Below are 12,192 nucleotides of genomic sequence, written 5' to 3' on the forward strand. Positions count from 1 at the left end.
ATTTTAATAAAATTAATTATAAGAAATTATAGCAGAAAGAGAATTCTGTTGTTCATATATTTATTTTGCCATGTGTCAGTAGGGGTGTTCGTGGTGCAGTTTGGTTCGCTTTTAAGGAAAAAAAGTCATCCGATCTGAATGCTTAATTTATATACGGTGTGGTTTGGATTGGATAAAATTTCTTTGAAAATCCGATCCGATCTGATTCGATTACAAGCGGTTTGGATCGGTTTAGATTTGCGGCTTTTTAAATAAAAAGAATTAAGTACATATAACAACTCTTAACATCAGAATAAACAAATCAACTGAATATTTACGGTTTAGGATTTCTCTCCTACGAATTTGTATATAGCGTTTCGTCTCTCACGGATATACGAATTCCTATTCGTGGATTAGGGATACGGTTCCTGTTTCTTAATTTTGAAAGAAAAAATTTAATTATTATTATAAAAATATCTGATGACACATTTTGATCTTTCAAAATATTAATATAAAATATAAATTACAAATTATATATAAAGTGGGAAGAGTAAAGAGAAATAGAGAAAGAGAGAGATACATGAGAGAATTTAAAAAGGGAATTTATTAATTTTCGAAGTACATGTTTTTTGTCAATTTGAATAATAGAACGACATGTGACACATTTGGTTGTTAATTTGAATTCAATTATAATGAAAAAATGACAGGTGGCACATTTTAGTTGCAAAATTAGATATATACAATAGACAAGAAGGTATCAAGGTAATGTAATGTTAATGACCCAGTTTTCACCCGGTATAATCGTGACCCGAAAGTGTCTAGGTTACATCGGGTCTCGGGTCGGGTTCGGATCTCACAAGTAGGTCCCGTGCATATTTCGGGTCGGGTCGGGTCACATCAAATCCGGTTTCACCCTGCTCATGAACACCCCTAATGTATGACACAAAATATTTATAAAATCAAAGTACTTTCACAAAAAAAAAAGGTCTAGGTTAACAAAAGTCTTTGACTAAGAAGACCAACGTATCTATAGATAAAAAATCAAATAATCAGATTTTTAGTTATTATTTTTATATCAAAATGTCTAATTTATTATTAACAATTAATTTTAATATTCGTTATCTAAAATTTGAAATAACTTAACATGTATACCTTTATATTTAATTATGTGTTAAGTCTGTTGCACAAATATAAATATCTAATTTTTATACTTGTTATTTAGAGATAATATTTTTTCTCTCTATGTATATAAAAATATAATTACATATTAGCATAAAAAAATTATATTGATAGTTATAAAATTAATTCAAAATTATTTTTAAAAAAAAAACAATTGAATTTTGATTCTAACTTTTAATTATAACATTAGTATTCTCTCCAAATTACATGTAATAAATATTTGAAAATATTTGAGAGAACTCTTTAATTTTGGAGGGAAAGAATTTATTTCAATTGCAATGAGGGAGTGACATGTGGCACATTTTTATTGTAAAATTAGTATGGAGGAGGGGTGAACTCTTTAATTTTGGAGGGAATGATTTAATTTCAATTGCAACGATGGAGTGACATGTGACACATTTTGGTTGTAAAATTAGCATGAAAGAAGGAAGAATTCTTTAATTTTAGAAAAAAATATTTAATTCCAATTATAATGAGAGAATGACATGTAACAAATTTGGGTTGTAAAATTAGTTAATAAAGACATAAAAATATCTGATATTTAAAAAAAATAACAAAAAATCTCTCTATGTATTCGAACAATTTAATATAGATACTAGTTCGCTATAAAATAAAAAATTATAAGCTAATTTAATAGTTAAATTTGTTGAAAACTAAAGTATGCCACAAATTTCTTTCTAGAAGTTATCTGCAACACCATCGGAAGATAGCAGCAGTAATTTTTATGGCTTTGTGATGGTTTTGAACCATTGCTAAATGGTTTTAGTTACACTTAATCAACTACCAATGCATGCGTTGCGGTAAAATATTTTGCGACAATTATACCAACGTTACTAGAAACTGCTTCTAAACCCAATATTATAGCGGTGGAGAATTGTGGCAGTTTTTTAGGGGTGGGAGTAGGTTAGACTATTCAACGGAAGTTTGTGATTTGATCGTTATAGACTGGACTCGATTATGTTCGTTTTATTAAACAAGTTTGAGATTTTTTTTTCTAAAGTTTATTAATTAAAGAGGCCAGACCATAGGTGGCTTTTAAAAAAGTAGTCTAAGATTAGGCAAGATCCTAACTTTTTTGGTTAAAGAAAAAGCTTTTGTTTATGCATTGTAAGTATGGCTATGAACTTATGATATGTGACTAACAATTGATATATAAAAAAATTGTCATTTATTTATAAATTATGAATTATAAACTATAGAATGTGTGACACCCTACCACACAGAGCTTTAGTTTACACTTAAATTGTAAAGCAGAGGTGACGAGGTATTACGACCTATAAAAGAAAAGACTTATATAAATATAATTGAAAGAATTCATATGTAGGAGCCTTGAAGAAGAAGTTAAGCAATTAAAAGCAAAAACAGAAAATCGTTTCACACTCGCATGGATAATCATAAAACGGATAGGTAAGATCAAAAGAAGGCTAAAAACATAATATACAGATCAGAGTTCCAAAACACAAATATCAAGCTCCAGACTCGACTTGCAAAGCTAAGGCCGGTTAGAGTAGTATATATATATATATATATAACCCAAAATAAAACTCAAACTACAGAATAAACATCTATTTCTTCAAGTCAACCTCTAGGAGGGACAAACATAAAATATATACATAGCATAAATACAAAATACAGCATCCCAAAATAACCAAACTTCGCTTGCACAGGAAACTCCAGACGCTCAGTGAGGTGCCTCTCGACCTACATCTGAAAAACAATAGAAATATATATGGAATGAGAACCGGGAGTTCTCAGCATGGTAAAAATGTCCGCATAGTTAATATAAAAGGTCTTGAAAAAGCCAGAGGCATTCCTAGAACTCCGACACTCAAATTTCAGCTTAAAGATCCAACTAAACCAGAAATTAAGTAAGTTATCTAAAGTATTCAAGTTCTAAATCTAACTTTAACTTAGCACTTCACTTTCTGTCTCCTCCAATCCTCCGAATCACCGGTGGAACACCCCTCACGCCTCCACCAAGAGGGGTCTCTCAGAAAACATACACATACAATTCAAGCAAGAAAAACACAGATAGAGGTGCAATTACAGCAAGTAGAATAAGTAGTAGATAAGCAGAGTTAAGTAATTAAGCAAACCAAAACAATGCACACCCAAGCAAAGCATACAAATGCACATTATGTATATCTGTCCTATGGCTGATGAGTCTCATCTGTCGGTTATATAGCCAACCCGAATGTCCTGGTAGTTACCATTGGACAGTCCCTCTGTATGCGTATATCCAAGTTCAAAAATAATATTCCATGGAGTCAAACTCCAAACTCAAATATAATATAATATTCAAAATCCATATATATATATATATATATATATGCATGCCCATGGGAGAATCCGGGAAGTTAAAGTGTCCGGTCACATCTTGCGACAGAGGGCCAACAAATAGTCTCAAATACACAAACCACATAATAATCTTTTTTTTTTAAAATAACACTTCAAATCAAAACTCCAATTCTTATAGAAATTTTGGCAGTATCTCCTCTAAAACTTGAATTTCTGCCACCCTTCAATGGTCCTAACTCCCAACCACCAAACCAAACACTTCTCAGTCATTCAAATCGTTTCCAGTATCAAATTATTTCAAAATCAAATAAATACCAATATTAAATCTTTTTTTAAAACCAACCAACTCCAATAGCAAATCATTAACAACAACCAAACCACACATCTTATACCATATATACAATCCATCAATAATTCATTCAGTTCATTCGTATCTTAAGGTATTCTAGCCTAAGTTTTTACGTGACATTAAACATTAACTATGAGGAACTAAAATCATACCTTGGTCGATTCCTCCCAAAACTCAAAACACCTCAAAAACCTCTCCTTTCACAAGCTCCACCTTCCAAACGTCAATTCCTCAAACTTAATCACCCGAATTTCATTTCAAACCGCCCAATTGAACTCCAAATCAACAAGAACACAATCTAATTCACACAATATCACTATAATCATCATAGGGTTCACTAATTCAATATTTTACAAGAGTTCAACAGTTCCTTACCTTACCCATGAATCAATTAGACAAAACCCAGTTATTATCTGCTGCTAGAATTCACCTAAACTATCAAACTCATTCAATTCCTCAATACCCAAATCCTAAAATCATGAAATTGAGGAGAGAGAGAACTGGGAGAGAAATTCTAATTTCTTACCACTTTATTTGGATAGAATTGAAGAGAATTTCGAGACGAACATGTGGCCTCTAACGCTCGTCAATCAGAGCTCCGGATTAAAAGTTACGGACGATTGAATTTTTGGAAGGAGGATTTGTAACACCCTACCACACTAAGCTTTACGCTTAAGTCATAAAACGAAGGTGGTGTGGTATTACTACCTCTAAAATAAAATGAGTACATATAATAGTAGAAGAATTATAATATGCTAGGAGCCTTGAAGAATAGGGGAAATAAAAATCGCGAGATAAAAGCGCAACGCTCAAGGAACGAGTTAACTTGCGTGCTAAGAAAACAATAACTATCAAACATAAGATAACAGAAGTAGGAATAGAGTGCCAAAGATACAAAATAACAAGCTCCTAACTCAGCCTGCGAAGTCAAGACTGGCCAGAGAATATTTACACATATATACATACATATCCAAAACCCAAAAGTACATATACACAATCCTGCCTCTCCATAAACCTCTAAGAGGATAAAAAAGGACAAGTTATGTGGAGAGAAAGCTAAGTACATATATATACATCACTGTACAACAAAACTATACAACAACACTATCTAGTAACCCCTCCGCTTTAAGAGTCCAGACGCCTAACGAGATGGCTCCCGACCTGCATCTGAAAAATAACAACATAGTATGGAATGAGAACCGGAGGTTCTCAGTATGGTAAAGGTGCCACACACATAAGATATAAGGTCCTGGGAATGCCAGAGGCAATCTTAGAATGCCGACACTCAGATTATAGAGCTTAAAGTATTAAACAAAAGCCATAAAAGGTGGTTTTCTAAGATTATTTAAACCTAACTTAACTTAACCTTAAATCTAAGTCCCATACTGCCATTCCTCCATACCTCCAGTTCCATCATGCATTTTCACAGACAAATAGACAGATAAAGACAAACACAAGAAGGTTACAATTACTGCAGGTAACAAATACACATTTAGCATGGCAAGTACATATAGGCATACCCAATTAAAGCACAAGCAAGTAGCTCAAGTAATATGCATATGATGCATGCCTGTCTTATGGCTGATGAGGCTCATCTGTCGATTATCCAACCAACCCGACAAGTTTGAATTGTCCTTAGACTGTCCCCTGACGTGCATTCCCAAGAGTCTATGTATAGCTTTTTCTCAAATAATCAATATTACTCAATGGGGGTAACATTCCCGGGAATTTATATAGTGCCCGATCACACTTACGTCGTAGGGTCAACAGAGTATCGAGTTTTCAACCTGGTACACGTGGTGGCAAGCCACAGCACTTGATCTAGGGAATCTCGTATCTCAGATTATTCAAATTCATAAGCCATATATATAATTCAATTATAATTCATCAACATCCACATCATTCTCAATCATATCTCATTCATCATTATACGTCAATCATATTCAATCCTTATCCTTCATTATCACACCTCCCATTCCATCCATCAATAGTTCCAATTCAAAACATAATTCATTCTTTTCTAAATGAATTAAACTTAAAACATGCTCATTTTCTTAATAACTCTAAATCAAACCATATAACCTTTGAATCTAAAACTTTTTAAATAATCATATAAACAAAATCTCTAATTTTTATAAAATTTCGGCAACATCTCCTCTAAAACTCGGACTTTGCCACCCTTTTCGGGTCCAAACCTGCTTTCTTTTCAATTCAACATACCCTTCCTCATCATCATAACAGTCACCACAATAAATCTACCTTAGATCAACAATTATACTCATACAATATTCAAATTCAACAACCAAAATTCAACTAAGGATTATAGTTCACTAATCCTAGGCTTCTAACACAAAATACCTCATTATCACAACAACCTCCACAATTGTTATACCTCAAATCAATAATTCACCGAATTATTAGTTAATCAACAAGCACCAAACCAACCATGTTCATCAACAATAACATCCAACCATAATTCTCTCCAAATTAACATAACAACATTCACCATCCAAAATTAATAACTAATTATCCAATAAACTTCAACCAAATATATTCATTGACAAATTACTAAACATTAAACATACACCTGCATTCCAACTTATCCTATGGTCATCTAGCCTAAGTTTTCACAAAACATTATATATTAATTGCAAGAAACCTAAACAATACCTTGGCCGATTTCCACGTAACGACCAAAGCTATTTATTCAAAACTAAGGCAGCCCCTAAAAACTCAACTAATCTGCTTCCTCCAAGTTCTAGTATTCACAATTTCAAGCTCCAATTATTTATTCACAACCTAATACACATTCATAACACATATATATCCAATTTAATACTCAAAACTCAAATTCAATGAAATTAAAATAAAATTATCGTATCCTCACCTTACCCAAGCTTCATATAAGCAAGAGTGAACGGTTTTCTCAAGCTAATTGGATCCTAAAACATCATAAATCAAAGAAATGTAACCTTCCCATTAAAAATTTGAAAATTGGGGAAAAAAGGGCTGAGAGTGATTAAACAAGTTACCAGTGAAATTGTTCTGGTAGAAATATAGAGCTCAACGTGGTGAACACGTGGCCGCAAATGGTGCGGCGATTGTAGCTTAGACAGAGAAGTTACGGGGATCGGAAACCACCGTAAGGGTTTCAGAAGCTTTCTCCCCTCCCTAGAAGCGTTTCACGCTGCTGCAGCCAAATGAGGGAGAGAAAAGAGTTTGGCTTCATTTAATGAGTTGGTCCGGTTGGACCGATAGCCCGGTTCGAGTCCGGTTCAACCGATTCAGTCCGTTCGGTCCAATCTTGGACCGTTTTCTTCGAAATTGGTGTCAAAATTCTCGTTTCGATGAGCTCTATCCTAATTTGATATAATTTTCACATTTCTAATCTTCCTTATTAAAAACTAATTTATTGACTAATTATCTACTAATTTAACCGGGGTTTACATCCTACCCAGCTAATAAAGAATTTTGCCCTCAAAATTCAAATTCAGTTACCTGAAAAGAGATGTGGGTAGTCCTTTCGCATATCTAATTCGAGTTCCCAAGTATGTTCCTCGATACCAGCTCGACTCAAAGCTACTTTTACTAATGATACTTCCCTTCCACGTAATCGTTTAACACTGGTGTCATCAATTCTTACCGGAATTACTGGAAGTGTTAGATCTTCTCTTACTTAGATTGGTTCCGGTTCTAGAACATGACTTGCATAAGGAGTATACTTCCGAAGCTGTGACACATGAAACACATCATGCAAATTCGAAAGATATGGCGGTAAGGCAATTCTATAAGCTACCGGCCTAATTCTCTTCAAGATCTCAAATGGTCCAATATAACGGGGATTCAATTTCTTAGTCTTAATAGCTCTTCCCACTCCAGTAGTTGGTGTAACTTTTAGAAAGACATGCTCTCCTTCTTCGAACTCCAAAGGCTTTCGCCTCTGATCAGCATAGCTCTTTTGGCGGCTTTGGGCTATAAGCATTCGGTTACGAATCTTCTTTATCTGTTCAGTGGTTTCAGCTATTATCTCAGGCCCTAATAAACTTCTTTCTCCGGTTTCATGCCAACATAGTGGAGACTGACATTTTCTGCTATACAGAGCCTCATATGGAGTCATTCCAATGCTCGCATGATAGCTATTATTATAAGAAAACTCTACTAATGGCATATACTGATCCCAACTTACCGGCTGGTCCAAAACACAAGCCCTTAGCATATCTTCCAAGGTCTGAATAGTTCTCTCTGACTGACCATCTGTCTGAGGGTGATACGCAGTACTCAAGCTTAATTGAGTCCCAAATGCACGCTGAAAAGCTCCCCAGAATCTTGATGTAAAGCGAGGATCCCTTTTAGATATAATGGTAGAAGGCACGCCATGCAACTTGACAATCTCTTTAATATACATTCGAGCTAATTCTTCCATTGTACAACTTATTCAGATAGGAAGAAAGTGAGCTGATTTTGTCAGTCGATCCACAACTACCCAAATAGCGTCACAACCCGATCGGGTTCTAGGCAACCCTATCACAAAATCCATTGCGATACTCTCCCATTTCCATTGTGGAATCTCTAAAGGCTGAAGGATCCCTGATGGTCTCTGATGCTCAATCTTAACCTTCTGACACATTAAACATTTAGATACATGCAATGCCACATCATTCTTCATTCCTGGCCACCAGAACATCGCTTTCAGATCTTGATACATTTTAGTACTCCCTGGATGAATTGAAAACCTGCTCTTATGAGCTTCCTTTAAGATACTCTGTCGCAGGTCCCCAATATCTGGTACAATAATCCGGTTCTTAAACCTCCACAAACCATCCTGTCCTTCTGACACTCTCCACTGTTTTTCTTGTTCAACTGCTGGTAATACCTTATGTAACGCTTCACTATCTTGATGAGCCTTCAGAAGTTCTGATTTAAAATCACTTGAAATCTGCAACTGAATCAAACACAAAATTTCAGATTCTTCTCTAATTCCCAAATTCAAACCTTGAAATGCCCTTAGTAATTCTTCTTCCCGTAGTATCATCCAAGCTGCATATAAAGATTTCCGACTCAAGGCGTCTGCCACAACGTTCGCTTTTCCTGGATGATAATTTAATTCAAAATCATAATCCATCCACCTCCTCTGATGCATATTCAACTCTTTCTGCTAAAAAAGATACTTCAAACTCTTATGGTCTGAGAAAACATGAAACTTAACGCCATAGAGGTAGTGCCTCCAGATCTTTAAAGCAAACACAACAGCAGCAAGTTCTAAATCATGTGTCGGGTAGTTCATCTCATGTGGCCTTAACTGCCGTGAGGCATATACTACAACATTCTGGTGCTGCATCAGAACGCACCCCAAACCTTTCAGAGATGCATCACAGTATACTTCAAACGGTTCACTTGGTTCAGGTAATACCAATACAGGTGCAGTAGTCAACCTGTGCTTCAATGCTTGGAAACTCTCTTCACACTCCGAAATCCAGACAAAAGGCGTATCCTTCCTAGTCAATTTAGTTAAAGGTAAGGCGAGCTGTGAAAATCCTTTAATGAATCTGTGATAATACCCCGCCAAACCTAAGAAACTCCTGATCTCTGTTACGGAAGTTGGTCGCTCCCAATTCATCACTGCTTCCACCTTAGCAGGATCCACAGCTATCCCCTGCTTACTCACCACGTGGCCGAGAAACTTCACTTCACTCTTCCAGAACTCACATTTAGATAACTTAGCATATAACTTTCTGTCTCTCAGAATTTGCAGCACAGTTCACAAGTGATCAGCATGTTCCTCTTCAGACTTAGAATAAACAAGAATGTCATCAATGAAGACAATAACAAACTTGTCCAGGTACGGTCGGAAAATCCTATTCATATAATCCATAAATACTGCCGGAGCATTGGTTAACCTGAAAGACATCACTGTATACTCATAATGACCATAACGAATTCTGAAAGCAATTTTTGGAATATCCTCGTCTCTAACCCTTATCTGATGATAACCGGATCGCAGATTAATCTTAGAAAACACACCAGCACCCTGTAACTGATCCATTAGATCGTCAATTCTAGGCAACGGATATTTATTCTTCACAGTAATCTTATTCAACTGCCGATAGTCAACACACAACCGCATACTCCCATCCTTCTTCTTTACCAATAGCACTGGCGCTCCCCACGGAGAAACACTTAGTCGGATAAAATGCTTACCCAACAGATCTTCCAGCTGAGCTTTCAGTTCAGCCATTTCTAAAGCTGACATCCTGTAAGGAGTAATCGAAATTGGACTGGCCCCAGGCACCAACTCAATTGTGAATTCAACTTCCCAGTTAGGTGGAAATTCATTAATATCATCCGGAAACACATCTGGAAATTCACATACAATGGGAATCTGCTCTAAACTCTGATCATCACCTGATACTCCCGCAGTTAATAACATAATACCCTGACATTCAGTTCCAGAACAATTTACTATCATAGAATTCAAATAGTAACTATTAACCACAACCGGTGCTTCTGACCCTTCCGGCATAAACTGTACTGACTTCTCAGAACAATCAAGGAAAACATGATTCTTGGATAACCAATCCAGTCCCAAGATGAGATCAAGACCAGTCATAGGCAAACAAATCAAATCATGCACAAATTCACGCTGTTGTACTCGAAAGGGAACTTGTGGACATCCTATCCTAGTCACCATAGCTTCATGAGTAGCATTATATACTTTCAAATCATAACTTAAAACCACCATTCTCAATCCTAATTCATGGGCCTTTTCAAATGCAATAAATGAATGACTTGCTCCTGAATCAAATAAAGCATTTAAGATTTTACCAGCCATTTCACAATTACCTCTAATCAGTGTCTTAGATCCCTCAACACCTATGGTAGAAGTGGTGTATACTCTCCCCGGCTGCTGCACTCTACCAGTCTCATACTTCTTCTTCTCTGGAGAATTAATGGATATATGCCCGGGCTGTCCACAGGAATAGCATACTCCAAGTCCTAATCTGCACGGAACTCCAGGATGATACTTTCTGCACTTCTGACAATTTAGATCCTGCTGTGACTGCTTCCCAAACCTTTTTCCTTGACTAGCATTAGTATTTGGCCTTCTGTAATTACCTTGACCCTGAGTCTGCTGTGGAACAAAACCTCCACGCTTGAAATTCCTACCTCTCGAAGCAAAATTCCTCCCTGAAGGCCTCTGAAAAGGCACCCTCAAACTCCCTTTCTCTGCTGCCGCCTTCCTCACACAATCCTCAGCCACCCTACTCTTATTCACCAATTCAGAAAATACCCTGATCTCCATTGGGACAACGAAGCTCAGAATATCGCTCCGAAGACCTCCCTCATATTTAATACACTTCCATTCAGCAAAATCTTCAGGCGCACCTTGACAGATACGAGAAAAGCAACATAACTCCTCAAATTTGCTAGTATACTCAGCAACAGTCATCTGTCCCTGCTTTAACTGCATTAATTCAAGTTCCTTGGCATTTCTAGCTGAATTAGGAAAGTATTTCTTATAGAATTATGTTTGGAAAACCTCCCAAGGAATCGCAACACCATCAGGCTGCAGGATACGTCGGGTTTCCTGCCACCAATACTGAGCTTCAGCAATTGATAAGTTCCAAACTCAACCCATTGCTCCTCAGGAACCTGTTGGGCCTGCAACGCCCTTTCCATAGCCTGAACCCAATTATCTGCATCAGTAGGATTTGAGGTTCCCCTAAAAGTCAGAGGGCAAACTTTCAGAAATGTAGCAAGTGTCATAGGACCGTCCTCATCATTATTGTTCCCATGATTACCCTGATTTATCTGGTTACCCAGTGCCTCAGCTATTGCATGCATAGCTGCATCCATATTTCCCAGGGCAGCCATAAAGTCTACTGGATCAGTCCCTGTGGGAGCAGGAGTAACAGTGCCTATCCTACCTCTACTTCGTCCGCGACCGCGTCCGCGAGTCGACATCTGGTCCTTATACACACCAAACAAGTGATATTAAGTTGATCAGTCTCAATATCGCAGGTCTAATGCTTTAAGTTCCAAATGCATGCTCACAAACGTGTATGCCATATATATCAGTCAGATATCCTAATAGCACATAAACACATATACAGAGAATGCACAGAAGCACAATCAGTCTGTCTTTCAGGCTCTATAGGAATGAACTGCTCTGATACCATAATGTAACACCCTACCACCTTCGTTTTACGACTTAAGCGTAAAGTTTAGTGTGGTAGGGTGTTACAGGATTAAAGTTGGTAACGTGATTTCTCTCTTCTTCGCATGCCTAGGAGTGAAATGAGGAAGAAATGAAGCTCGCTGCTTAGTTTATAGGGTGGGTCTTGGGCCGGTTTGGGTTCGATCTAATCGGTTCGGCCTGTCGGCCTGGT

At 36.7% G+C, this 12,192-nt stretch overlaps 1 long non-coding RNA gene across 1 annotated transcript; it reads right to left on the minus strand.

Moving 5' to 3' along the window:
• On the minus strand, positions 4,812-6,746 carry LOC107617147. Its single transcript, XR_001614824.2, has 3 exons — positions 6,693-6,746; positions 6,476-6,604; positions 4,812-4,972 (listed from the first exon to the last, which is right to left on the minus strand). It is a non-coding gene; the product is annotated as an uncharacterized LOC107617147 (long non-coding RNA).

Source organism: Arachis ipaensis, chromosome B09 (assembly GCF_000816755.2).
Source record: "Arachis ipaensis cultivar K30076 chromosome B09, Araip1.1, whole genome shotgun sequence".
Lineage (NCBI taxonomy): Eukaryota > Viridiplantae > Streptophyta > Magnoliopsida > Fabales > Fabaceae > Arachis > Arachis ipaensis.